The 27,953-nt window shown below is 38.5% G+C and overlaps 1 long non-coding RNA gene across 1 annotated transcript in view; it reads right to left on the bottom strand.

Annotated features, from left to right (window-relative positions):
• Positions 1-246: 246 nt before the first annotated feature.
• Positions 247-27,953, bottom strand: part of LOC146544455 (uncharacterized) — a 178,204-nt gene continuing 150,497 nt past the window's right edge. The window contains exon 3 of the long non-coding RNA XR_014882778.1: positions 247-316. This is a non-coding gene — a long non-coding RNA (uncharacterized LOC146544455). The remainder of the gene's footprint in view (positions 317-27,953) is intronic.

Genomic DNA, 27,953 nt, shown 5'->3' with positions numbered 1-27,953 from the left:
TTCACTCAAAATCAGCATTTGCTGTAGCTGCATTCACATTTTTGTTCTGCTCCTCCTCTAAAGATATTTCTGGCAAGTGAATTTCCTGGCAGGCACATTAATAGAAGCAGGAAGTTTTAATTTAACATTGGAGAACACAGGCAGAAAGTGGATTTTACAACTCATACATGCAATTATTCATAGCAGAAGTTTGCTTTTAAGAATTACTCTCATTATTGTCTGAATTCATTAAAGTGATCAGGAACACACCTTTAAGCATTTTCTGAAGTCCCTTTGAAATCTCTGTTTTAATATTTTCCTAAACTGGAATCTCCATCTGGGGAGAGAAACAATACCTTGCTATAAGTGATATATCTAATAAAAATGAATCAGCAGAGTTTGCATTTTGATTGCCAATTACTTGCAATCAGCAGCTCACAAAAACTCGCTGATCAAGAAAATACTTCTAAAAATATTCATTAAAAAAATTATTAACAACTTCAAGTGTATATGGAAAAGAATCTCTCTTAACAAGTTCGACTGAACAAAGGGAAGAAAACAAGAATGTTACATCCTAAGCCATGAGGTGAAACTTCAAGAACTGAATACATTCTTTTATATCAGTGATTTAGTTAGCTGCTAATATAAGGCTATACAAACGAACAATTCAGTTTTCTGTTTGAATCACTAACAGTGCAATTAATAGCAATGGTTAGTTTTGGAATACGCTACAGCAAAATGTTTTATTTGAATGCATCTATATTCACCATCAAAAACCTCCATTAAGTCTCAGTTATGGCAACTACTTAGAATTGAAGTCAGACAAGAATATTTCATAAATAATGAAGGAAAAATTAAGCCTATAAAAATCATTGCAAGTAATTGGAAAGGGAAGCAAGATAAATATTCAAATACATTTCTATTTCATGCACATTTCTGAATAGCTATGGAACTTTCAAAAAGGCTAAAATGGCTATTAAAAAATAACTCTGACCCTAAAATATAGCCCTGAATTGAGCTGAAAGAATATGCTTATTCAGCATCTTTGGTATGAGAGAATGTTCGAAAGGTTCAAAGACAGAAACTTTCAAACTCCAGAGAAAGCTGACAGGCTTTGAAAACCTAGTTCTCATTTCAGTACTAAAATCACTCCCTGCTTCTTGAGAAGCTGAACAAAGTAACAAATACAAATTAAAAGTTAAATTGTCCAGTTTTTTCCAGATGGTCCTTTTTAGGGAAAGTGTTTTAGAAATAAGTGTAAGGTTTTAAGGGAAATTCCCCTTTTTAACAGAACAGCTTCAAAATTTTGCTGGAGGATAAGAATATGGAAAATTATTTTATTTGAGGAAATGAAACATTTTAGTCTTTCTAAAGTCTGAAAAATAAGATAATTTTTCATAGAACGAACCTACTGTTCAGGGCAAGGATATTGGATTGTGTATTAAAAATGATAAGTAAACAGCTGTGACATGCAAGTTTAATTCAGAGGTATTTGATCTGAAAGTTATACAATCGGTTAGACCATTTCTGTTCAGGCTGTTCTGGACCATATATTGGTTAAACAACAAACAAAAAAATCACTAACATTCAGCTGCAATAACCCAACCTCAAGGATATATCCGCTTTCTCTCCCATTTATGAAGACTCAAATCCACCACTTAGCACACTTTTTACAGGCAGGGAGGAACATATGAGTAAATGCAGGATTATGAGAGTGCTGTTGTGCTGTTTCAGAGTTATTTCTCAGTGGAGGCATAAGATGGTGATATCTTCAGATATCTTCAGCTGAGTCACAAAGCAAAACAAGCACAAGTACAGGCATTATCATGAATAAAAAAAGCAACAAAGAGTTGAGTTTTTACTGCTGACTCCAAATCTTGCCATTGTCTTCTAAATGTAGCAGGTCATGGCACATTACATTCTATTATCATGCTGTAACCATGGTAAAGTTCAAGGCACATTTTACTGCAAAAAGACACATAGGGCTGCTCCCAGTGACTTTCCCACTGTTGTCTTAAATTTGGCCACAATTTATCCCTCTATTATTACCTTCCTAAGAGGAAAATATTATTTGTATTAAGCAGGTGACAAAAGCTTTAGGTTCTTTTAAAAAAGAATGAAATTAGGAAGAAGGAGAATTGGATAATGGCTGCACTACTCATAGGAGCGCATACTTAATTTATATAGTGGTGCTAGTATGCCATCTAAAATTGCTGTAACTCCAATTAAGCCCATTTAAGTAATGAAAATGACTACCGTGTCTGAATATTAATTTCATGGTCTTTTTTACATGTTAGAAAGTAAAAACATACTCCTAACTTGTAATGTCATTTTACAACTATTACTAGCAAAAATTTCCAAGGTTCAAAGGCCTTTCCAAACAATATTATTCCTAGATCCTATGACTAGATTTGTAAGTACTGGAGAGCATAACAACGAAAATATCACAGAGATTAAATCTGCATGAAGGTACTTAGATGCCTGAAGTTGTAAGAAAAGAGAACTTTTATTCACTTTAAATAATCCCCAAAGACCTAGAATTATCTTGCAAAATCAAACTCTGTAAGTGTATCTAAATTGAAAATCCATAAAATCAGGTAGTAGATTTGAAAGACTTGGGTATTAGAAACCCCTTTATAAAGTGAAATACAAAATGGTAAATAAAAGCTTGCTTCCAGTTTCACACAGAGTTCTGTTTTTCTAAAAGACTGTTAATGAGCTGAGACATATCTCAGATAAAGAGAAGAAATTTCATTTACGTTGGCAACCAGCTTCAGACAAGGGATAATCTACATTTCTGAAACAGTATAAAAAGAGTGGAATTCACTAAATGATATATTAAAAAAATATATATCATATTTCTGTTTTTTAACCAGTCCCATTATGCATATCACATTACTCTCAAATGGTCTTGTGTCCTATGGGCTGGTATGCATACTCAGCCTTAAACAAGTAGCACACGCACAATTGGGCATGTGCAGGATGGAGTCCAATTTCAGCAAGAACAAAGAAGAACTTAAAGATCTGCAGAGTGAATGTAAGTCTGCGAAGTAACTCTTCATGCAGCTAATGACTCAATTGCTGTACATCACATGCAACTCAAGTAGGCACTAAAGTAGACACTATCTGTACCATTAGTAGATTGCACACACTCAAAAATTTGCACTTTTTTTTTCCCCCAATCCATTAGTTTCCTGGTAAGTCATATGCAAGTAATTTTCTTTTCTTTTCTCAATTTCTTAACCCTAATGCTACCTCTTGCAAACTATTTCTCCATTGGCTTGGTGCTTTTTTTTTTTCCCCCCCCAGAAAGTAACTTGACGCTTATCTCCACCGTGGGTTATACAGAATAGTAGTTTTTCTGATAATCAGAAAACAACAGAGCCAGCATGGAAGAATACGGAATGACAAATACAGGTACAGCACGTAAACAATGTGACTGTCTTAGAAGATGGTCATGAAATCTCTGTTTCTGAAGGACATGCTGGGAGGGGCAGCCCAGGAGGGTGATCACAGCCACTAAGCAGAAAATTGACTTTTTTAGGAGGAAACAACAGAGTGTGATGCCCAGTCCTACAAAAGTATTTCAAGGATGTAAACACTCCTGTTTGTCCATCTTGGATGTTCAGGTCTCTGCTGTCCCCTCTTCTAGGCCACAGACTCATCAGTTCCATGGTAATGACTGTGACTGTTCCCACAACCAGATCTGGTCTCGTTCAGGTTCTGTTAGCCATGGATCTACAGTAGTACTTACCAGGGTACAAACTGAAATAAGGTGCATCAATGTAGACAATGCTAATATAACTACTAGATCAAGCAGGTTGAAAACAACAGGTATGACCGACAGGTGGCCTATTTTATGCCCTAGGTTACAAAAAAACCCAACAAAACAAGCAAAAAAAACTAACAACAACAACAACAAACAAAAACAAAAAACCAAAAACGCAGCAGGTGTCCTGAAGAATGAATTAACAGGGTTCTGCCCAACTGAAAAATCCCAGTCAGTCCCCAGAACAAGATGAAAAGTAGATATGTATTAAATACTCATTATAACTTACATTTCAGAGGTACAGGAGTGAACAGTTAAGGTCACTCAAGCTGTTAAGAAATGTGATTGTCTCACATTCGTTCCAAAAAAACTTTAAATTAAGTAACACTGCTTCATACAGTATTAAAGACAGGTCGAGAATCAGATGTACACACTCAACTTGTGATGAATGGATTATAAATAGACCTTTAAGATAGCAATAAAGTCATTCATTAGACTTTTTAAATGAAAAGTTGAAGCGAAAAAAGGAGTAAGTAATATTCACTATGAACAGCCACAGCCGGCAAGCAGCTGGATTTCAGATGAGCTTTCTTTCCCAAATGCCAAAAGCACTAATTCATTGCTGGGACTCTGTCTATGTGAGTTACAACTTTTGCAAACGCTGTCTATTAGCATGATATACACAGCCCCTATGTGTCCTGTATAGAGCACACTGTATTAATCTGTATAATAGCAAAACAGAGGGGAAGAATATGATCTACATCAAAGCCATCACTACAAGCATGGCATTGACAAAACTTCATAGTCAAGGTAAGCCCTAATTTCTTAATTCACCCTTCTGGAAATATGAGTTTCTAAAGGAGGAAAAAAATCCCTAGGAAAATTAAATCCCTGCATCCTCAATTGGGTAAAAACCAAACCTTTCTAGTGAAAACTTTTTCAGAAATATGAAGTCATACACACAAGCTCGAATTCCCAGCCATCTAAAATAACATGATCAACTCAAACCAGCCAAGTTAAATGATTAATACTGAAGTTTTCTCCTGAACATCTTTCTATAGTTACCTCTGGAATTATTAATCTGATTCTGTAAAAGTGAGCAGTACCCAAAAAGTATTACCACCCTGCCTCATAAGAAATTTGCATAAAATTAGCTGTGTGTGTCCACTGGCAAAGGACAAAATTGTAACACCCATTACAATATCTACAGGAGCAAACTTCCACTGAGTATTCTGGATAAACAATGGAATAGAACTGCAGACCTAGGGGATCTTCAAGATTATCTGCCATAAATAATATCACAATAATACTGCCATAGCTACAGTGATCTAAGAACACAACAACATGATAAAGTTTGCAATTACACATCTGAAGATCTATGTCTATCTTTTCCAAAAAAAAGCTTCTCTGTTCTTTTTAGCTAGACAGGGTAATAGATTTAGCTGGCCTTGCACTGCATCAGGATGGACTGCATCAGGATGGACTTCTTGCACTTCTTTTTAGTCCTGATTTCTGTGAACCTTTGACTTCAAGATCACAGCACAGGATACACACTTACCATTCAAGATGAGAAGAGACTAATAAAGAGTATGATTCAGAGGTTCTGAAGAAAAAGGAGCACAGATCAAAGAATTACACCCTCCTACCATGCAAAGTCCCTGTGCACTGAGGTATACATAGGAAAGTTACTGCAACTGAAAGGCAGGGCAGATATCCTTGCTGTGCTTGTGTAACGTTGACCACAGCAGGACTTGGGCATCTATGTTTGACTGCAAGTATCAGTGACAACAGCAGCTGTGTTTAAAGCTCTATTTAAAAATAGAGCATGTGGACATATTCATATTGTGGCAGCACAGTATGTTCAGGAAGACTGCCAAATAAAAAGCTATCTTTGAGGAAAAATTCCCCAAAACAAAAAGGAATGAAGAAAGTGGGCAGTCAAGTTACACACTAATAACTGGCATCCTTTGAAATTCTTGTCTGAACTCACACTTGGCCAAGACTCTGGAAAAATCCTCCTTTTGACTGCTACAAGCTGCCCTAAAAACATTCCTCTTTGGCTTGTCAGTGAAGTCTTCTAGCTACTGTATTAGTCCATGTCACTAAAACAATGCTCATTTATCATAATTTAACTCAACCAGTAGCACTTGCCCCAAACCTACTGAGTGAAATAACAAGCACAAAGAAGAAATAACTGTGAGTTCAATAAAGAATACTAACCCTGCAGGTATTAAACACACATTTCTTAGCATACTCTGTGTAGCAGGGACGTAAGAGTCTTGTATTCTTGCCTATTACCACCTGTGGTACTTCCAAAGCACAGTGGTACATCCATTAGCATGGTATTAGAGCATCCTGTAGTCTTTAGCTTGTTTCTTGCATGATTACTGATACTTACATCCCCATGCTTTCACTAGAAGAATGAAAGCACAAACAGACTGGCCTGCCATATTCACATGAGAACACTGATAAAGTGTGAAGTTAAATCTGCATCTGGCACTGGCCAGACTCCATTCTCAGAAACTGTAGTGCTTATGTAAAACTTTGTGACTTTGCTGGGCTGGTGATGGAAATTCCTACAGTGTTTACATTAATCTTGGGCCATCACAGTTCACCCCATCTGGCTGTCAAATCCATTCTCCAGGATAAGAAATGGATTAGCAACTGTCCTGTGGCAGAGAGAAAGGCTCACAAATAAAAAGAACATAGATGCTTGGGTGACAGTAAGAGCAATATAGAGTTAACTAGAAAAGAAAAAAAACACTATTTTCTAGAACATAGCATCCAAAGAATAAGCATCAGAAAGAAAACAAGTCTGTTTTTAATTGTCCAGCATTACGAGCTAAAAGAAAGATGGAACGGATTTCCCGAACACCATGACCCATCAGAGGTCAGCTGGTGTTACAAAAGGAGCCTTGCACTAATGTTGGGTCACTGACTTACAGTCAATTCTGCATGCATCTCTTTCATTCAAGGTTAATTCAGACATGGCTTGCACTCTCCCCTAGCCATGTTCCCCCAGAACACACTCTCAGTCTCATGGAATCTGTAACTTATACTTCCTGAGCCACAGGTCCATATATTAGCCCCACACATTTCTTCAGTTGCTTTCTGTCTCTTTGTTTTTAATAATGTAAACCTTCACCATTTATGTTGATGCAGGAGTTCCATGGGAACCTGGGTAAGATATTCCATATGATGCATGAGAACCATCATTCCCATGTGGGAAGAGGAAACATTATATATATTCAACTGCATTTACAGCTGCCCAGTTGCAAACAAAACCTTAAAGATGTTACCACAGAGGCTATTTCACTAACTTCAGAAGAACACACATATAGCCTGTAGTAAAATATTACCCTTTGCTGATTTTCTTTTTTTAGGTGTTCTGCCGGTTTTTTGTTTGTTTGTTTCTTTCTTTCTTTCTCTCTTTCTTTCTTTCTGTTTTTAGAGCTGAATCACTCCAGGTTTGATTTTCTGTTTGTTGATTTTATTATTATTATTATTATTATTATTCCTGCAGTTCTAGCACAGTCCAAAACTACTAGCACACTACATCTTGGCAAAATTAGACAGGCTTCATTCGTAATAATTCTTCTTACCACAGCTCACTCCAGTTCCTCATAACCTATGGTATATTGTACGAAGAGCAGACAAACCAATTCAAGGCTGAAAATACTTCAGATGCCTTATGTAGACACAGGACAGTAAGAAATCGAGAGACCAATAAATCGTATTTCTCATTAGAATTTTCTTAGAGTATGCTAGATATCTCACCAAGATCTAAACACGAAGTACAGACTGCAAAATCTGCATTCTGTAAGATGTCATGGGAAAGGTTCTCATCTATGTTTCAGTATAACATTTTTTCTTGTTGATCAACAAGTACTTTGTAATCCACATGCTTTCTACTGTATTTCTTTTTAACGTGTGCCTTGAAAGCCAACATCATAAGTGAAAAAAAAAATCTTCTCAGTGCTCAAATGTCACAAATTAAGGTATTTTCTCTTCAAGAATTTGGCATTACTTCTCACATAATGAATGAAAGCAAATAGAGAACTAAAGGAAATATGCATGCATTTTTATGCTTTCTTTATATCATTTTCACAATGGAATTTCTTATAAAGGCTAGGAATTCTAGCACCCACACAATCAGTGTCATAACAAGAGACATCTTGAACTCGTACTTCATACTCTCATACCTTTCTGTTCCCCTCCTGAAGAAAAGTCATGAGTGAATTCTCTGGTGTCAGAAAAGACAGACTGTAATATTTTGTTATAACACAAGCTGACAGTATGCATGTATCCAGCAAAGTGTGAGGTGCTGGTAAGCAGCTGAGACAGATGTCTGGTTGTTGGTTGGCTTTGGAGTTTGCTTTAAACATAGTAAAAAGGGGAAGAGCAGCCAGGACAATTTTAGTCTCAGGACCTTGTCACAGCAGCTGCCCAGGTTTCTCTGGAGGTTTGTCTGTTGGGCTTTCTGGACAACAAGCCTTGTGCAAAAGCTGATGAAAATTAGCCCTGCGGCAAGTTCACAATGGAGCCTGGAAGTGAGAAAAGCAAACTCAACATAGCAGGGAGATCAACCTCTTTCGCCATCTTTGCCCCATCATGAACAGTTAAACAGAGTTGGTGCTTTCAGCGCAAGTGCAATAAGTAAGGTCAAACATACCTCCATCAAAATAAAGCAACAATCTCCTGCAACAAGATGTAAAACTCCTCTGGGAAGTAAGTCACCCCTTTTCTGCGCTCTTAACCTAGGAATGCAAGGGTCTCACAACATATCTCCCTGCCATTCAAACATAAAGCACAATCCCCTTGGCTCCCCTTCATAGTACAAACAGCATATACTTGAAAGTAATAAAAAAAAACCCAAACACTAAAACATCCTAAATAAAGCAGCTGTACATGAAATTCTGCCCAAGGACAGGATGAACCAGAAATAAGAGCTATTAAATACATGACTGACTGCAGTATTAGTACTCTTAAGTACTAGACTTAGGAAGGAAGAGAGAACAAGTACTGACCAAAGGAAGAGAACATAACTGTTCAGGATGGCACCTCAGCATAAAATGAAGGGGATATCAGAATCACACAGACTGCTGTGGGTTCACCTGAAACCCACAAATAACAGATTATTCTATGATAGGACAAAAAGGGAAACAGTATAAAAAATGAAGCCAAACATTCAACAGCTAAAACAAAGCTTAGAAAGTGAGACACCCTGAGCTTCCTACAAATCAGTAAAGACGGGTTTCTGCAGAAAGTAATATAAAGCATGTTTTCCAACGCTGCCTTTACAGCCAATGGAGAAAGATTAGCCTAATCTGTATATAAAAAATGAAACTACATGCATTAGATTGGGTGGTATGAATCTCCTTCTGTGGCACAACATGGTAGGTAAGTGTTTCATGCACACCTGGGAAGACAAACTTGTTCAACAGTTTTCAGAAAGTAGGATGGAAGATGGTTCAAGCAAGAGGTATCAAAGAGAAACTGTGATTTCCAACATTTCATTTATTTGCCTGCTTTTTCAGAGGGTAATGTTCCCTTCTATACCTCTTCAGACAGCATAGAGAAGGCAGATGGGTACAGTTTTCATGGTCTTTAGCTGAAGAACATAACTCTCTTCCCCGTATCAGCATCCAGATCTGACAGCTGGTGTATAATAAGTAATTGCCACTTCTAATTCATGGGAGCCATTCAGGAAGAGAGACATTATCCGTGCTCAGGGGCTGGTATAAAATTGTCTGGGAAGTGACTGCACTCCCCAAACGTGCACTGTTTATTGCCTCTTATTTTCTGTCCCCTCATTATCTGAGTTTCATCATTTACTCTGTCTGCAGACAATGACCAGATCTCTCTGCCTTACACAAAGCTTTGTAAACTTCCTCGTGCTAGACTTCCTTCCTTGAGTGGGAACACAGCACAGAATACAAGCCATTTTTTGCAGTTGTACTCCTCTACACTCAAAAATATTGTTAAGATATTTTCCAAGCATGTTTGAGAAGATGCATAATAAAAGCATGGTCAGCAACAGTACAGTTCTTGACTTCACAAAAGAAACTGGGTCCTATGGAAGAAATGTTTGTAACTCAAAATAAGCACCCACCTCACTGACAAGTGCTAGGGCCATACATGCCTGAGAGTTCTGCTAAATCTTAGCCAACGCTTACTTTGAAGACCAAGTTCGTAACACCTGTAAGAAACTTAGGTAAGATGCAATTAACTACATGCCTTTTAAGATTTATGAGGGTTACTTTTAGCACACTAAAGGTAAAGTTGACTACAGAGAAAACTTTATCTTTTCTCTTGCAAGGTTGCTTCTCATTTTGATTGTAGAATCATTCAGACATAGATAATTGAACCCAACCTTCATTAAACAACCTGTAAGACAGCAGCCCAATACTTAGCATACTTAGCCTTCCTTACTACTGAAAATGTGGAAAGGCTCATGGCAGTCATGTTACAACGGTGATAAACTACATTTACATATTGTCAGAATTAGGAGTTTATCATCTATAGCACATATATGGTCACTGCACATGGCTGTACCAATTACATTTAATCAACTCACACTTTCACTCCAAAATATGGATGCAGAGGTACCCGACTGGGAAAGTCAGCTCCTCAATTCAAATAGGATTAATAGTCCAACTAGGAACAGAAATGGTTCCTAGAATCAAAGGCAGCCCATAATTTGTTGGAACAATCCTCCCACAGGCACATAAGTAAATTAAGAATAAGTAGATTTTGAGGGAAACAGATTAAAATTGAACAGACTTCTGGAAGACTCTTGTCTCTTTAAGAGGGGCTCAAACACAAGACTCAGCATGTCCCACCAGAGTGCAGTCATTCTGGGGAGCACTATGAGTGCAGAGCAAGCAGAAGATCAAGCTCCTAACCACATCAGTCAGCTGTGCTGCAGGATTTAAACAGAGCACATACACACACAAAAAAATCATGTATATAAGTGAGGGAAAACAAAAATTTAAGAGGCAAAAAAAGTCAAAATGCCAACTTAAGTCTTCATTCAGTTCCACTTTAAAGCTAGTTTAACAGTATGGGGATGGAGAGTACAAAGAAATGTTAGCAAATCTTCTATCTAATAAACAAAAAAAATTGGAAAGATTAGCCTGGAAAAATAGCATTACACCAAGGAGACTTAAGTGATCAACAGAACTTCACTAACAGCAAGTATACGACCTGTCTCCCCATCCAATTCCCTGATGTTTTTATTTCTCTTTTTTCAGTTGCTGTTTTCCTTAACACAACAATTGCCACAAGGAATCCCTATTTCCTTGCAGTCTTCAGACCCTACCAAAATAAAACAATTATGTTCATATTAATGAGAAACAGTTTTAACTCACCTACACTGAATTAAGTAAGAACTTAAAAGTTGAGAAAGTAGAAGTACAGTTTTGTCAATGTAATCAGAATGCTGCAATGGAAATAAGGAAAGCATCAATTATGAAGAGTAAATTAGTAATTATTTATGTTGCATTATTAAAAAAGACACTGCAGATCACAGAGATTTCCAGAATCAGGTAGACCATTACTCAGCTGAATACAAGAAAAGCAAAGTCCCAGCAGCTTCTGCAAATAGTGAATGATTTTAAAACTCTGGGAAAATTTTAGAATCAATGGTAAAGAAAAACACTCCTGCAGTTGGTTTACATTGATTTTTTTTTCACTTGAAAGAACAGCAGCATGAAGAGGTGAAAACTGAAACAATACATTGAGAAAGACAGTAAAGATCACTCTGGACTGCCTGCATGTCGCTGACAATTTAGCTAGGGGCAGTTCAACAGCTAAGATCAGAGCACAGGATTGTCTAAGATCAGAATTACCTGAAAAATGCTATTATGATTCTACATAATAAATACAAATGAGATTATTTCCTTCAAAGAAATTTACCACAAAGAAATGTGGCTTTATTTGAAGTAAAATCTTGTCTCTTCCCAAGAGTAAAAAATTTATCTGTAGTAGCTAGGTACACATTGCAGTTCGCCAGTGTAAGAAATCAACATTTACCTTACTTTTGGTTATCTCTTTAACATAAAACAATGCCCTTCTCCAAAAGAGGTGATCATGCCAGCTGAACAGGACCTAAGTGAGCCTGGGGTAGTTCAGCAGTCCTACTCTAGCAGCCTATAACTCTGTGCAGTGTTTTTTTTTTTGTATCTATAGGGCGTTTCTTCCAAAAGTCTTCAGAGGTTTGTTACTCCTCAAATAAGTTTGTCTAAAACCAGATTGCTCAATTTTCAGAAATTCCTAGAAAGAGACCTACTCGATGTTCTTGTGAGGTGATCTGAGATCTCTGGATCATGTAGCACCATTTTGGTATATTCCTTCATTCATGGTAGCCTTCCGTGCCAGGAAGCTACTAAAGCCATTGCAATGTCCAGTAGAGATCTGAGTTACCTAAATTTCAAGTCCCAAGGGCTGATTTTCCTGCTAGACAACAACATTCCCTCTTCTTGGTTTGACAGAAGCCTGTTAGCTTTCCTTTTTCCTTCATTGCACTTTTGCTTGCACTCTCGCTTGCACACTTAACGTCAAACAACTTGCAAAGTTTGGTGTTGCATGTTGCTCAGAACAGCAAAGATTACTAGGCAGCTTATCTTCTTCTGCAGCTTGTGGCATCTTCTGTTGCCTGGAGCATGTAGGTGTTTTTGAATCAGATAAGAACCACAGGGATCCCACGTTTTGGTAGTTTTTGTACATTTTATTATTTTATTGCAGGAGTACACTGCTGTTGGCTAGGCAAGAAGATATATGGACCCTTTTAAATCAAATGTGTAAGGGCACCATGCTTAAGGTTGAAATTTATATGCAAAAGGCCTAAAAAGTCCACAGTGTGGCAGGTTCTGTTGCTGTCTGCCTTCTCTTAACATCTGCAAACTTTTTTAATGTGTTCAGGAAATAGATGTGAATAATTGTATTGCACATAAAAAGACATTACAGTCTCCTCCTGCCTTTGACAGTGTGGTAAGCTTAGCAGAATTCAATTAAAGTTTATAGTGCACTTTACCAGGAGGGCAATTTTGATGTAATCATAAACAAAATCAGATAGGAAGGTTTCTCATAATGGCATCAAAACAATCAGAGACAGAATAGCCAAAGGAGAATTTCAGCTGTGCATTTCATGCCTAAAACACATTTCAGGTTATTCTTGATGGCCTCTGCTTTGACCTGTTAGTCAGATAAAGCCAGCCTCCTTAGCAGGAGGAACAATTCTATCCAGACCTTAGTCTGGGGTGCTTTCTCAAACCAAGACAGACTTTCACTTTATCTTTACCCTATGAGGTTTTCTAAATGAGTATCCAAATTTGGATTGTAAAGATTTTAAGTAAAGAAGTACAGATTAGAACTCAAGAATTCACTGGCTCTTTGGTTAAATCTCATTAAAAATCTCAGGTTGCCCTTTGTCACCATTCCCACTTGTTCTCCCTCAGAGTCACTGCCAGAGGTGACACTGAGGAATGAAACATCTATTCTGATTTTTCCAGGGACTTCTGTGAATCCAAGTATAGCAATATTATAGCTATATACAAATGATACACACCATTAAACACTAAAGACTACAACACCGTGATCATTTATGGATTATTTCTAAAAGCAAGAAGTCAGAGTTCATGTTATTTTCTCCAAAAACAAAAGGGCAAAACACAGATGAAGGATTTTAAAGAATGTCAGTGCGAGTGATGTTGGATTCTCTAATAACAATGTTTCACCACACAAAAAATGCCTGGGACTGAGGGCCCATGGATAAAACATCGACTGGCATGGTGAGATATGTAAGAGTTGCACACCTACAGAAAAATATCATGAGTGGTCATTCATGGGATTTTTAGCCACATTTGGAGTTGATTTCAGCTTTCCAATGTGACAAACACCCAGGTCATCCAATTTAGTGAGAACAGCCTCTCTAAACTGTCTACCATGGGCTCATGCCCCAGTCTATCCTACTGTTGGCAATGAAAGTTCTTGGCCAATTTATCTAAATATCATTTCAGCATAGCAGAGTTTGGACTTCTCTACAAGCCTTTAAACAATTCTATTTATTGATGAGGGAAGGAGAAGATTAAAATTATATTTCTTGCCTTCTGAGGCAATAAAAACTTAGAAATATCAGAGAAAATACGACGTCCATCTGTTCAGAACGTAAGAGTAATGCACTGGGCCAGGTCAAAGGTACCATCTGAGTCATTATCCTCTCACTGACAGTTACCAAAAGCAGAAGCCTAGGGAAAGGGATAAGAACTGATTCATTATATTTGGTACTTTCACCCCCAAAAAACCTCCTAAAGACACTGGAGAATTTTTTACTTTCTCCACGAACATTACCCACTGCTTCACAGAAACCATGACATTTTCAACTCACACAATGACATCTCACAAAGACTTCTACAGTGTAATTAAACCTCTCTACTTTTGTTGCTCTGGAACCTGACTCACAGCTCTGGTATTAAAGGAATGATGATCCCTGCAGTATTACTCAGTGCTGTTAACCACCTCTATTATACCCCACCAAGGCTGTCTTCTTCCCAAAGAAGAGGTATGAAAGCCACTCCACACATCTGTTGGGTTGCTACTATTCTCTGAATCTTTTCCAGGCTCCATGAAATCTTTGAAGGGACCAGAGCTGCACAAAGTTTTCAAGACGCAAGCAGTTCACAGCCTCATACAGGACTGTGATGATGTATTTTATATTCTCTTCTATTTCAGTTTTAATATTCCCAATACGCACAGGGTATAATGGCCAGTCCAGAATCCATCGTATAATGTACAAATGTGGGATTGTTTTCCCTTCTCCATGCATCACTTAACATTTATCTATACTTAATTTGGTTTGCTCATCTCTTGCCAAGCTACTGAGTCCCATAAGGTCCTTCCATAATTTTTCAGTCAGCCTTCATCTTTTCTGTTATGAGAAATGTTTGCTGATAGTACTAATGCACATCCCTAATAGCAATTTGCGCCTTTTCCAGCTCATTTATGAATACATTGAGAATGAATAGATGAATATGAATGAATATCAGCAGTGATCCCAGCAAAACCCTTTGGAAGTCCACTGTAGATTTTTATACTACTGTGAAAACAGATTACAGAGTCCTAATGTCTCTTTCCTACCTTTTAGGAGTGCTCTTTGCATTGCTAATTGAATAGTTATATATTCAAGTTCATACACAGTAAATGTCCTGTTTTCTTAAAAGGTTTCAGGCTTGAAATCTTGTTGAAAGGTCTACAAAAACACCATTTCTTCTGCCTTCACATTTCTTAAGCAGCTTCTTTTAGCAAGAAACAGAATCATTTCTAATAGTTATATGCACAAGTAACTACAAATTTCACCTTGTGCAATTTGAGTTGTTTTGGGGTAGTTTGTCTAAACAAATCATTCTTAGTTCTCCCTAAAAAAAAAAAAAGTTCTAACTTATCAGTAGAAAGCTTACTTAGCCCTTGCTTAAAGGGTTTTGAAAAAAGAAATCAAATCCAGAGTCGCACACAGACATCACAGTGTGCACCCAAATATTAGAATAAAGAGGAAAAAAAAGCAGTCCAAGACCATCTGCAGATTCTGCAAGGACCTGTCTTTTGTCTCCTATGCACAAAACTGTTCTTTGCTTACTGCACTGTATTTCGAGATATTTTAAAACAATACATAGGCATTGCATAATAAAATAAAAAAATGGGCTAAATATAAACATTTATTTTAAGGGCATTAAAACAGTGCTTTTCATTTATTATCATGTTCCAGTAAAGCAGAAATGGACACTGATCAAGATGCAAGATATCAGTAAGCAACCTGATTGTCCTCTTCCCATATTAGATGCTCTAGCAATACAGAGTTGGAGACTTTTCACACAGTTTAGGAGTTAAGAGTCATGATGACCGATCTCCTCCTGATGCCTAGGAATTGCATGTAGATAACACAGAAAGCATGCATTTTCTGGACCTCAAATGTCCCACATGACAACATCCATGCTACATGAAGCTAGAGCAGCTTGGTATAGTGCTGCTATCATCTCACTCCATCACAGAACATTGAGAGGAAAGCCAGAAAAGGGCACTGAGCAACAAAATTCCCCATCTAACTTCTGTCCAAAGCCCACGTCTCAAACTGTCAGCTTGCAGTCTGCACAGCTAGACTGCATTTCTGGCTGTGCCAATCCCATCCCACTTGGAACGACTCAGAGGCATCATCTTGGGTATGCAGTTTCAACCAGCAGAGTATAACTTACAAGTACTCAAAACCTTATATTTCACAAAACATTTTGGCTTTTCATTCAGAAACTGTGACCATGAAATCAAAAAGAAATGTAAATAATTTATATAAAGTTATGTTTTAGATGGGTATGTTAAACTGCAATTCCATAACTGAAATCTGAAGAAATACCAATTCATAAATTCTCCTGCACTTGCGTACTCTAAAGAAACTGGGTTCAATTGTCCTCTCGCTGACACTACTCTGAAGTGTCAAGCAACTCTATTAAAGTCAATGAAGCTATACTTAAATACATCCTCTGGGAGCAAATTAGATCTGCAATTTCCATACCATGTGAATTTCCAATCTATTTCAACACAATTAATTGTGTTTTTGACATCTGCAGATGATTTCTTTAACCCCAAACTCCTATCTCTGCAGTGGCTATTACTAAACTCTTATAAACACATTTCAAGCACCTGCACCTCATCACTGTGGGAGGCCAGATATCACAGGCTCCTGTGGAACCTAAGCTTCTGAAACTTATAATTCTTGAAACCTTTTAGTGAAGAAAATGTGCTTCAAGATCATGGAAAACAGCAGTCTCTTAAGATTCGTCTCCGACTCATCACTGCCAGTTTTTTAATACTTTAAAAGGAAAACCAGAAAATTGCAAGTCAAGCCTCAAAACTCTAATGAACAGGAAATGCTTTGGATATTTATAGCTGGCTATTCACATTTAGCAGGCAGTATTAGTTTACTTTTTATGACACAAATCTCTCTCTCTCTTTTTTTTTTTTTTTTTGCTAGGGAGGAAAAGAGAAAGTTAATCCTGGCATTAATGTTATCAGATACTGGGGAAGGGAACAGCCATAATAACTGCATCTCTGAAGACGGAAATAATATTCAACATAGCAATGCAAATCCACAGAGTGAATTAAAATCTGCTGGCTACCTTCAGCACAGCGAGGGTCTATACTTAGTTGCTGTTACGTGCTTATATTGCACAATTTGCAATCTTGGTAAAGAAAGCTTCATTTTGATTAGTAAAAAACACTCTTTAAATAGTCTGAATTATCTGGCGCTATAGAATGCACCATTCCCTTGAAAAACATTCATGAGGAAACCACAAAGAACCATCAGAATATATTTTTTTCTTTTTCCTTTAGAATAAATAATTCCACTGTCATTCCTTCCTACTCCATTTATATTCTTTTTTTCCCCATCACATAGCTAATATCCACATTAATGCTTTAGGGGGAAAAAAAAAAAAAAAAGACAGTCTCAGAGCATCTCCACACATCTTTCCACACTCACACCCCCAGCCACTAGCAGCAACAGCAAAGTGCCTGAGATTAGTTCTTATCACCAGCCCTGCAGGGTTGTCATGTGAGGGGCTTCTGAAGATATCCCTCCTGGCTCTTTCACTGTCAGATGCTTGAGGTGGCAACAAGAAAGGAAAACAACAACAACAACAAAAACAGTAAAGTCTTATTCACCAAACAGCAAAAATTAAATACTAAGTGGCAGTGCCTGCCTTCACTTGCAACACCTAGCAGCAAAGCTAAGACTAGAGCAGGACAATGGCTTGCTTTCCAGTTCCTAGTTGCTATCCGCAAGCCCTCCAGAGAGTGACAAAAGACTAAGCAATGACTAGTTCATAAATCCTTTTTGGCTCTATTTATCTACCCTCTCAGCTTTCCTCTCCTGCGCTGCCTTCTCCCAGCTTTTCCCTTACTGTGCAGCTCACCCCTTTAGCATCATCCAATAGACCTGCAGACCTGTGATCATGTAAGCTCAGCACGAACCTGGAGTTGCCCCTGCTGTAGGTAAAATGACCCTGATCTCTGTTACAAGGAGCAAATCAAAGCTGTTGCATCTAACAATTAACGTTAGCCTAACTTCTCATAGCTGCCCCAATCCTTTGCCATTAGGGTGGTCTGTAGGCTTAAGATTGCTGTTCTGTGCTCGGCAGGTGAGAGAAGCTGAGATTTAGGTCGTGCACTTTCCACTTCATTCTTGAATCAGACAGAAAGGTCTGAGATTTCATTTCAACATCAGTAAACTCTTGAGAGTTAGATGCTGCAAGGGACAAGTAAATGGAATTGTTTAGTTTGAATTAAACAAGTCCCAAATGATCAAATGAGAATATTGGTGCTGGCAACTCCTGTTAAGAAGGGAGATCTTAGAGGAGGGTAGAAGCATGACATAAGTCTCACTCAACGGCATTTGTTTTATCCACTAGGATATATCAATTTAATAAGCATCCACTTTGGATTCATCAGAGAAGTCCACAGTAAAGGAAGGCCAGCTTCCAAGAGGAAGCTAGGCACAGGAACAAGACTAAACCACAACCGGGAAACTCCAACAGAAATCTTCTTGTACTAACAGATCAAAAAGTCAGCCCTCCTGAGGTATGAGAATACCAAGATCGGTTCTAATATAAATATCTCTCTCCTATAATCTCTCCAGAGGCAGTTTTCTCAGCATCAGGATAAACTTCCAGTTCCTATTATTACTATGCTTTTTATTTTATTTTATTTTATTTTATTTTATTTTCTGAGCAGCACGCTCAAGCTATAAAGTAACTCTGGCTCCTAATCAGAGGCAAAAGATCAGCAACATGAGACAATTATATTTCACTTCCTGAACACACGTTTCCTTCAGCATTACCAGCACTGAAAAATCAAGACTGAAAGTTATCTTAAGTAAATACAGAGAAAATTTCTCAGTCTATGCCAAAGTATTTTTTACGTTTTCCATAACGTAAACATATATGGGCATCTCATACACCACTCTGGAAAGTTTTAATGAATGGAGGAGTTTGAAACATCTTAAATTTATTTCATTTACCTCAGATAGTTCAAGAGAAGCAGAATATCCCACTGCCTCCTTGCTTGGACTACATATGCAGAATTCAGCTCCTAAATATGAAGTTTCATGACCTAATGAATGACTCTGAAGCAGTAGAGATGCTGGGGACAGGAGGAAGGCAAATACAACAAACATGAGTGACAGCAGAGATGCGGTGGCATACAGGTGAGCACAAACTGAAAAATACCTGCAGCCACTCAGGACTAGACAGATGTTAATATTTTGTGTGTTAGATCAAAAACAAAAACAAACCATCAGAAAGCATCTAAAAGAATTTAACAATTTGAGGAAATAGCTAAACTACTAAAAATCACATGCATACATAGTCAATTCATTAAAATAAGCCATTACAGCCAAGCATTTCCTAATCAGATAATTAGCAGCCTCTAATGAAATTAAGTTTATACAGCCAGCTAGCATAATTAAAAGACATCACTGAAACAGAACCATTATCAAAGGATAAGGGTCTTTTGTCTGATTTTTATTTTTCTTTAGAAAGATCTAGCCAAAATATTACGTCCAAGGGGAATATGCAGATTCTGTTTAAATGCTAGATGCATTTCCTCTGTTGATAAAAGGTTATTCTCAAAGAGCAAGATGAAAAAAATCCATCTAAGTGACACAGGATTATTTTAAAATATTAATATTATCATGTTATATACTCTACTAAGCTATATGCTCTATAATTTTGTCATGGCTGCTGACTGAATTTACCATCTCACCATTCCAAAAGCTGGCACCTTCTTACAGGTCCCACACCAAGGAAAGGGAAAGCCTTACAGTGCTAAGTTGCAGATTAGGAAAACTTAAAAGACTTCCTTCAGTCATCAGGCCTGCAAACACAGGAGAGGTACCTAGCTAAACATCATACATAAGCCTGATATTCAGTGCAAAGAATTGACTAGCAAGCATCTCCCCACGGAAACAGCATGAGTGATAAAGTATGCAGTTTCTGCCACTTGGATTTGTTGGATACTTCTTTAGTTGATATCTAGGCTAGCAAGTAGCTGCCACTGAGTTCCACAAGAAGCAGGGAACTCTGCAGAATATATCTTTGGGCTGATTAAGGTTTCATGTCCTGCAGTTTTCTGCTCATGACTCTGTTTCATAATCACCATTTCCACTCTAGTGGATCCTTTGCAAACAGAAACACTGGATTTCTACTGCTCAGTGCAGATTAACTGCAATTGGGGATTCAGGGTAACAATTGCCATTGTTTCAACAATTTGTTCTGGATTATATTTCCCTTTTTCTGGACTGGGTGAGGATGTGTATTTTCAGGCTTTGCTACAACTGTCTCTCTCATAATTTGTTTCCTAGCGCATCAGGACAACTCAATCTCTGACTGAGCAAATGAATAGAAAAACTTAAAAAAAAAAATGGAAACCATGACACTTAGATTACAATAGATGCCACATTTGGAGGGATTGAAAGTTAACTGACTTTCACACTCTGCTTTGACACAGGACTCAGAGATTGAACTAGGGCACATGGATGGAAGCACCTATGATTCAGAGGAAGAACTGTAAATTTGTACTGGTATCTTTGCACTGTGATAAATAAGCATGGTTGTCTTCTTGCCTATTTTTGAAAAACAGTAATACAATTTTTACTCTACTGAAATATGGAAGATTATTTACATTCACCTAGAATTGAATCAAGCCCAGCTGCCACCTGTGATAGTGCAATTTAATGCTGTGGATGTTAAAGGAAATAAAAGGGACCTCTATAAGTACGTAGTGCACAGAAGGCACCACAAAAGCTATGAATTCTCACCAAGAGAAGAGTCTGAAGGAAAAGAAAAAAAGAAAAAGAAAAGGAACCACTCTTTTACAAATTTTCAGCTCACACAGCACTGGCAACCAGGGTAAGCAAGCCCAAAAGATCTGGGGCTGGACTGGCGGACAGTTTCAGAACTCTTGTCAGCAGAGTAGCCAAAACACTTAAGAAAACCCAGCGAAATAATTGCATAGTAATCACAACAATAAATGAGACAAAAGCTGAAATGACTAGATCATCCACGAACATTTCAACTTACACAAAAATGGTATGTAATGTATCTAATAGTCTTTAGGTTGTTTTTAATGTAGAATCCTTAAAGCTTTAAAGGATTTAAAGAGAAAGATGTGCCGTCCAAATTCTGACACATACAAAAAGCCCTACTTCAGGGTTGGTGCAAAAGACTGCACAGAGAAGGTCTCCTAGTTGACTAAATCAAGCATCTTTTCTTCCTTTCAAAGTAAATATCTAGCTAGATATGGGAAATCTCAACATCATCACAGCAATCCCATTTTACTCCACATGAAGACGATTTAAGCACTATTTAACTTTGTTGTGTAATACAGCAATCTTATGAATAGAGGACAATGATGTACAGTGAGCACCCAAATCTTTGTCCAAATCATGTTTCCCCTAATACAAAAGTGACAGCAAACCAAAAATACAGATCCACTGACAGCTTACGAGTGACACAGGATAGCACGTGTGCTCCCATCACTTCCTGTACATCCGAGTGGAGAGTGCAGAAAAAACAGTGATTTATCTTGCAGAAGCTGACATCTTCCTTCCTGGATCTAACAACAGATTCACAGATGTAGTGGCTTTCTGGCTGTGCTTAGGTGGGTCTTGTATGCTTAAGAGAAAAATGGAGCTGACAATCACAAAAAGGTTTGCATTGGAAGGGATTTTGAAGATCACCTGATTCAAAACCCCCTTCCTACAGAGGGTTGTAATCACTAAATCATGTACTAAATCAGGCTGCCCAGGGTCTTAAACACATGCAGTGATAGGCCATCCACAACTTCTCTGGGCAACCTATACTAGTGCCTCACCATCCTCTGAGTAAAACATTTCCTCCTAACACCTACCCCAAATCTTCCATCTTAGTCTGAAGCCATTCCTCCTTATCCTTTTACTATTAGACCACGCAAAATGTCTGTAATCCCCACCGTTTATAAGCTCCCTGGAAGGTCACAGTGAGGTCTCCACAGAGCCTTCTCTTCTCCAAGTTGACCAAGCCCAGCTCTCTCAGCCTCTCTTCATAGAAAAGATACTCCAGCCCTCTGATCATCTTTGCAGCCATCCTCTGGACTTGCTCCAACAGCCCCAAGTCTTTTTTACACTGGGGTCCCCAGGCCTGGGTGCAGTACTCCAGGTGGAGCCTCATGAGGGCTTAACAGATGGGAACAATCACCTCTCTTTCCCTGCTGGTCAGCCCTCTTTTGATGCAGCCCAGGACACAGATGGCCTTCTGGGCTGTGAGAGCATTGGCTAGCATTAAGCCTTTCATCCACTAGATCCCTCAAGTCCTTCTCTGCAGGGCTGTTTTCAGTGAGTTTTCCTTCCAGTATGTATACATATCTGGGATTTTCCCAACCTAAGTGCAACGCCTTGGGCTTGGTCTTTTAGATCCTCATTAAGTTCTTGTGGGACCTTATCTGAAGCTTATCCAGGTCCCTCTGGATGGTGTCACTTCCAGTATTGTACCAACTGCACCAGTCAGTTTAGTATCATTGGCAAACTTGTGAAGAGTATGCTCAATCCCATGGCCTATATCATTGGTAAAAATGTTGGACCCGTGGGTGACACCACTCCAGACTGGCCTCCACCTTGACATAGAGCAGCTGAACATAACCTCCTCTGGCACTGATCATCCAACTAACTATTTATTCACCAAATAGCTCCTTGGATGTAACTACTGGCTCTGAAGAAACTGGCTGTGCTAGTTAAGGATCCATGCTCTGTATTATTCCTCCATCTGTAGAGATTTTTTCTAAACATTTTTACTTGAAACAATTAAATATTGAAAGAAGAAGCATAAATGATCTGTTCAAATGAGTAATAGAGATCTTATATGCCTCCACCAATATCTCCCACATTATTTAAGATCAGATACACATCCTATTGAAAATATCCAGTCTCAAGTGAAAGATTATATAAAAAAAAAACTGCAGGAAAAAAAAAAAACAACAGCTAAGCAGGAGAAGAGAGAAGGCCTCTGTCACATTTCTTCTTACCTCCAAATGGAATACATTGATTCTTCAAGTGCTTCCCCTCTTTTGTCTTTCTTTCCATTGGCCTCCTCACAACAAAACCACAAGCAACAAGAGGGTGGAGCAGCCTTCCTTTCATTATCTGTTAGCATGCTGATTTTCTGAACCTTATTTTCTGTACAGTTTTCTCATTTTGAAGCCTAGTGCACACAATAATAGTGTTTTACATTTTTCCATACTGCTGGAGCACTGGCATTTTCTACTGCTTTCTAATTATCTCTTTCAGTTAAGCAGCACTCTCTTGTCTTAAACAGAATAACCTCCTACTGAATAAAGAGTTCTTTGAAGTCCAGCGTCTGACTTTTCCCAAAGCGTTTCAGAAAATCATGGAGCATACAGCAACTAATGCTTTTAGCAGAGTTGTTCTCCATCTGGTTAAATTTGCAACTAATAGACTATAAATTTAAGACAAAAATGAGTGAAAGTCGGCCCTCTGCATACTTCACCTGTGTTCTTGTCTTTTCTCTCATCTAACAAAATATCTGACAAGGGATTTTTAAGCATTTTTCTACATTGGCTCAGCACGTGGCAAAGTTTGAAAGAGCAGCAGATTTTTTGTGTGAGAAAGTCCAAGCAATGTTTCAAACATATATTACACCAACACCTTTCTTTGTGTTAGTAAACCTGCATGAAGGCACTCAGTGCAAATCATTCCCTGAGCTCCACTAAGAACTTCAAAATGTTGACTGCAGCACAGACTTCCTCATGTTAGTAAATACACATTTGTTACGCTTTGTTTTACTGTGTACTTCAGAGAGAGTGTGCCCACGCACCTGCCAAATAAAGACCACTGCTCTCTCTCATACAAACATAGAGAATAAAATGTACTTTGTTCCATCCAAAAGGAATCCCTTCCCATTAAATTGGGGATTTTTTCTTTTATTTCACTCACAGGAGTATGCCTGACTCACAATTCATAGAAAATGAGATTCAGGGCAAAAACAAGTAAAAACTCTAAGAGAGAAAAGCCATGGATAGCAGAAGAACAGTCTAGGTTTCTGTTTTCAGCTCATGCTAGTCCCAGCAATGAGTTAAATCTGATTTCTAAACTCCATCCACACTTCTTTACTGCAGAGTGGAGAATGTGCTGCATTATAAACAAACTTTCACTGCAAGCCCAGGGACCCTGCAGGCTACCCTGTTAATAACAACTAGTCTGAACTACGCAGCCTGGTTTCCTGCAGTGTGCTCCCATACAGATTCTCCAGTGCCTAATTAAAATAGCTGTGCTCTGACTGCCCTCTTTTCCACTGTGGAGGCATCAATTTGGATGTCATCCTCCTCGACCCCATCATGAGTTCTCAGGTATGGTTTAGGAACATTTTATTTTACAATCCCTGCCCTTTAGCCATCTTTTGTTCTAAGCAGCAAGTAAATTCAAATGCTGCTGAGGGAGTAGAGAGAGGCAAGCGGTCTTCCTAGCCAAATGAGCCCCTTCCTTTCCCTTCCCTCACTCCTCCCTAGATACGGTAAAACCTTGAGCTGACTAAAGGCCGGAACTGATAGGCAACAAGGAAATGTTACCATTGGTTTGGGAGAAGCTGGCTCACTCTTTACAAAAGGGTACAGGCTTGCATCTTATTTGTCATCTGAAGTTTCATGCACGAAACAGTAACAGATGTCAGATACTTTGAAAATGTCTTGAGTTGACAATTGCAACAATCTGCCTCTCCCATAAATGCTGTTCCTGTAAGGGCTGCAATTCTCAAAGAAGTAGAGCTCCAAAAAACTTTCAAGGTGATTTCTCAAGTTTTTCTATATCTGTTATACATGCCCCTCTGCCCCCAGCCTAAAATGTTTATCTCTAGCTATCTGAATAATCAGAGGAGTGAAGCTTACTGCATGTACTCAGCTTGGAAGCTTACTTCAGTGCAGATAAAAAAAAGTACTACTCCAAGCCTGAGAGTAGGCTCCTCTGGATGTTTCTGGGTTAGAGTTATTAATTTATAACTTAGGGTCTCAACTTAATGAATTGCTGTGGTGTTTTGGTGTTTTGCATTTTGTGACAGTTAAAACTTCATATCCAGACGTATTCCTCTCCTGTCAATAAATATAAACTGCTATGTCATTTTGAACAGTGCCAGGAAACAAACAGGAGATTATCAAATTGACTTGCTTTGCTCTTTTCCCCCTGAAGCTGCAAGTCGTATCCATTCAAAAAGTAAACAAACAAGAGAAAGAATTGGTTTGATTGATATTACCTGTGATTGGAAAGATGTGCCTTTAACCCTAGGGCTCAGTGTTGCCCAGCTGCTTGTCAGTGGAAAAATTCCCTTTGATCTTAATGGGAACTAGCACAACACTGATGCTGCCCAAACCTTGTCCTAGATGTTTTAATATAGTGATTGCAAATCATCTGTGATTTGCAAATTCAATACCAAGACTGCTCTACGTAGCGCAGACTTTCATGACACGCGTTTACAATATGAAATACAAAGTACCAGAATTATATTTACAGTCCAGGAGTTTCTGTTAACCTCTTGAAGCGATATGACACAAAATCATTATTTAGAAATCACACAGCAATTTGACACAGGTAGGAGGGGGCATACTGTCTGCCTAATGATCTCAAACAGCATGAACAAGACTAGATGAATACAAATTGTTAGCTTATTATTTACACAGTCTTTCTCAAAGTGCCACAGAACTCTACCAAGTACATGAAGAGCATTGACTATAGCACAAGAAATGGGGAAATAATGAGTTTTAGGAAGAAATTCATTTTGTTTGCAGAAAACTCAATCCTGCTGCCTGCAGAGAGCACCAATGACTACTGTTTTACATGCATGCAGCATGCAATCCTGAACTAAAACATAACTCCCTAAAACTTTGCTGTCTTACTCTTCTAATACCTTACTCCATAACACTTCAGAACATCTTTAAAATTACCTGTACACTGAATTGCACAGCCTGGCAGGAAGTCGGATTTCAAAAGAGACGCTTTGCCTGTGTGATGATCTCACTCATGTAGCGCTCACAAAAAAAAAAAAAAAAAAAAAAAAAAAAGACATTTCCAGTGGTCTCTTAAAACTCTTTTTTTTTTTTTTTTTTTTTTTTTTTTTTTTTTTTTTTTTTTGCTTAATACAGCCCCCAAAAATGAAACAGAGACTTCTGAAATTAAAAGGAAAACATTATTTACCTGTTTCGGACTAAAGCTGGGCTGGCAAGGAAAAATTGCCCCAACTCCATCACATACACATAGAACATTCAGCTCATCATACTATGTCTACCTCAAGCCAGATCTCTGCAGGCAGCAAGGACAGCAACCATTGTCAGGCTACTTACCCCAAGCCAACTGCCATGACAGCTAGTGATTCAATAGCATAGCTGTCTTTTCATGTTTAATGGCAGGAATGATGAATGCACACCCCCTGTGCAGTATATCAGAAGGAACAATGCTAAGATGAAAATCTGATAAGCAATTTAGCAGATGCACTGGTAAAGGAGACCCTTCCTGCCAGGAAAGGGAGGAACGGAGCCAGCAGTGCCTCAGTTCTCCTGCAGCAGGCACTTGGCCCTAGGTGCAGGCAGGAATCCAAGCTAGAATAGAATGAAACTTTAAGCTGCAAAGTTTCAAAATCTCTGAAATACCCAAACTGCCTGTATTGTGAGTTAAAATATACATACACACACACACACGCACACACATATATATATATATAAAACTGTGTTTCTATTTCTGACAGTCCAGAAATGCAAAAAACCTATCTAAGCCAGCTCTTCTGGTTGTTTCAGCTCAGCTTCACAATTAGTGCAGGATCAAATAAACCAAGGAAGCAGTGGGAGATGTCCCAGAGCCTGCAAACTGAGCAGATACAGCAAAAGGCTGTCTGGGCTCTGTCAAGACAAGATGCCTCATGCCATACACCTGGCAGTGCCATGTACCTAGTCCCTTCACTTCTGCTGCTTGTGGTTATGACACCACTAATGTGGTCACATTGGCAAAGGAGAGATGTGACCTGTCCAGCGTAGGGAGGGATATTAATTACTGGTAAAGTTTGGAGCATCTAAATAAAGCTGAGCATGTGCTTTGTGCTACAGCCTTAGTACAACTGCTTCCTGATCTCTCATAAACAGCCTAAGCACTTTCTCTCTCGGAAATGTATCAAAGACTGTAAAATGAGGTGCTGGAACACTTAACTGCTAGCACCCAAGCAAACAATATCATTACAGCGTATATAAAATTCTCCTGGGGATAGGTTGGGCATAAAAATTCAGCTGGATCATTAGTAGACGATGATTTAACTGAGAAAGCAATTTAAGTCTCCAAGTTGGCAACAGGAAAACATAAACTGAGTTGGAGGAATTATTTAATGACTAGCAGACCAATAAGGGATTTATTTCATGGTAGTGTAAGATATTCCACATCATAGGAGAACTGCAATTTATTAAATACAAGTTGTTAGAGTTTTTCTTCGCCTGCAGCTGGTGTCAGTGATACTGGTGTTTTAAAGAAGTCCCAAGACAAAGAAACATGAACAAGAGTCAGAGAAGACCAACAGCTGATTACTGAGACTCCCTACTATCAAACAGGGGAGGCAGCTTTTCGACTTGCATACACTGTGCATAATTTTGCACGTATGAGAAGAAACGTTCTTGTACTCCACAGCCTCAGGAGATAAAAGGTACTTGTCTTGGATGCCAGAAGGCTGCATTCAAGTCACTAGCATGCACCAGGTGAAAAATTTTGCCTTGACTCACACAGATCAGAGTCCAAACTCATTCATTTGCATGCCAGGACACACAATACAACTTCTCAACACTGCTTTCAGCAAAAATGTACAGCATACATCAGTCAGCTTGTCCCAGGTCTGGCAGGCACCACAAACGGGTAGTCTGTGTGGTCATGCTTGGCTCCAGGAGACAGGAGGTGTCTCCACGGTTTCTCAGCCAATTCCACTGCACAGACCAAACTGTTGCTATTGCACAGCACCAAGGGGAAATTTGAAGGACATCCAGGCTAAAGCTAGGCTTTTCTTAAAAAGCTGCAGAAATGAAATTGTTAGCAAGCTCCCACTGCTTTTCAAGCAGAGCTGAAGTCCAAATGTCACTACAAGTCTTTGAGAATACC

Source organism: Meleagris gallopavo, chromosome 4 (genome assembly GCF_905368555.1).
Source record: "Meleagris gallopavo chromosome 4, MGAL_WU_HG_1.1, whole genome shotgun sequence".
Lineage (NCBI taxonomy): Eukaryota > Metazoa > Chordata > Aves > Galliformes > Phasianidae > Meleagris > Meleagris gallopavo.
This window is presented reverse-complemented; position numbering and strand designations above follow the sequence as displayed.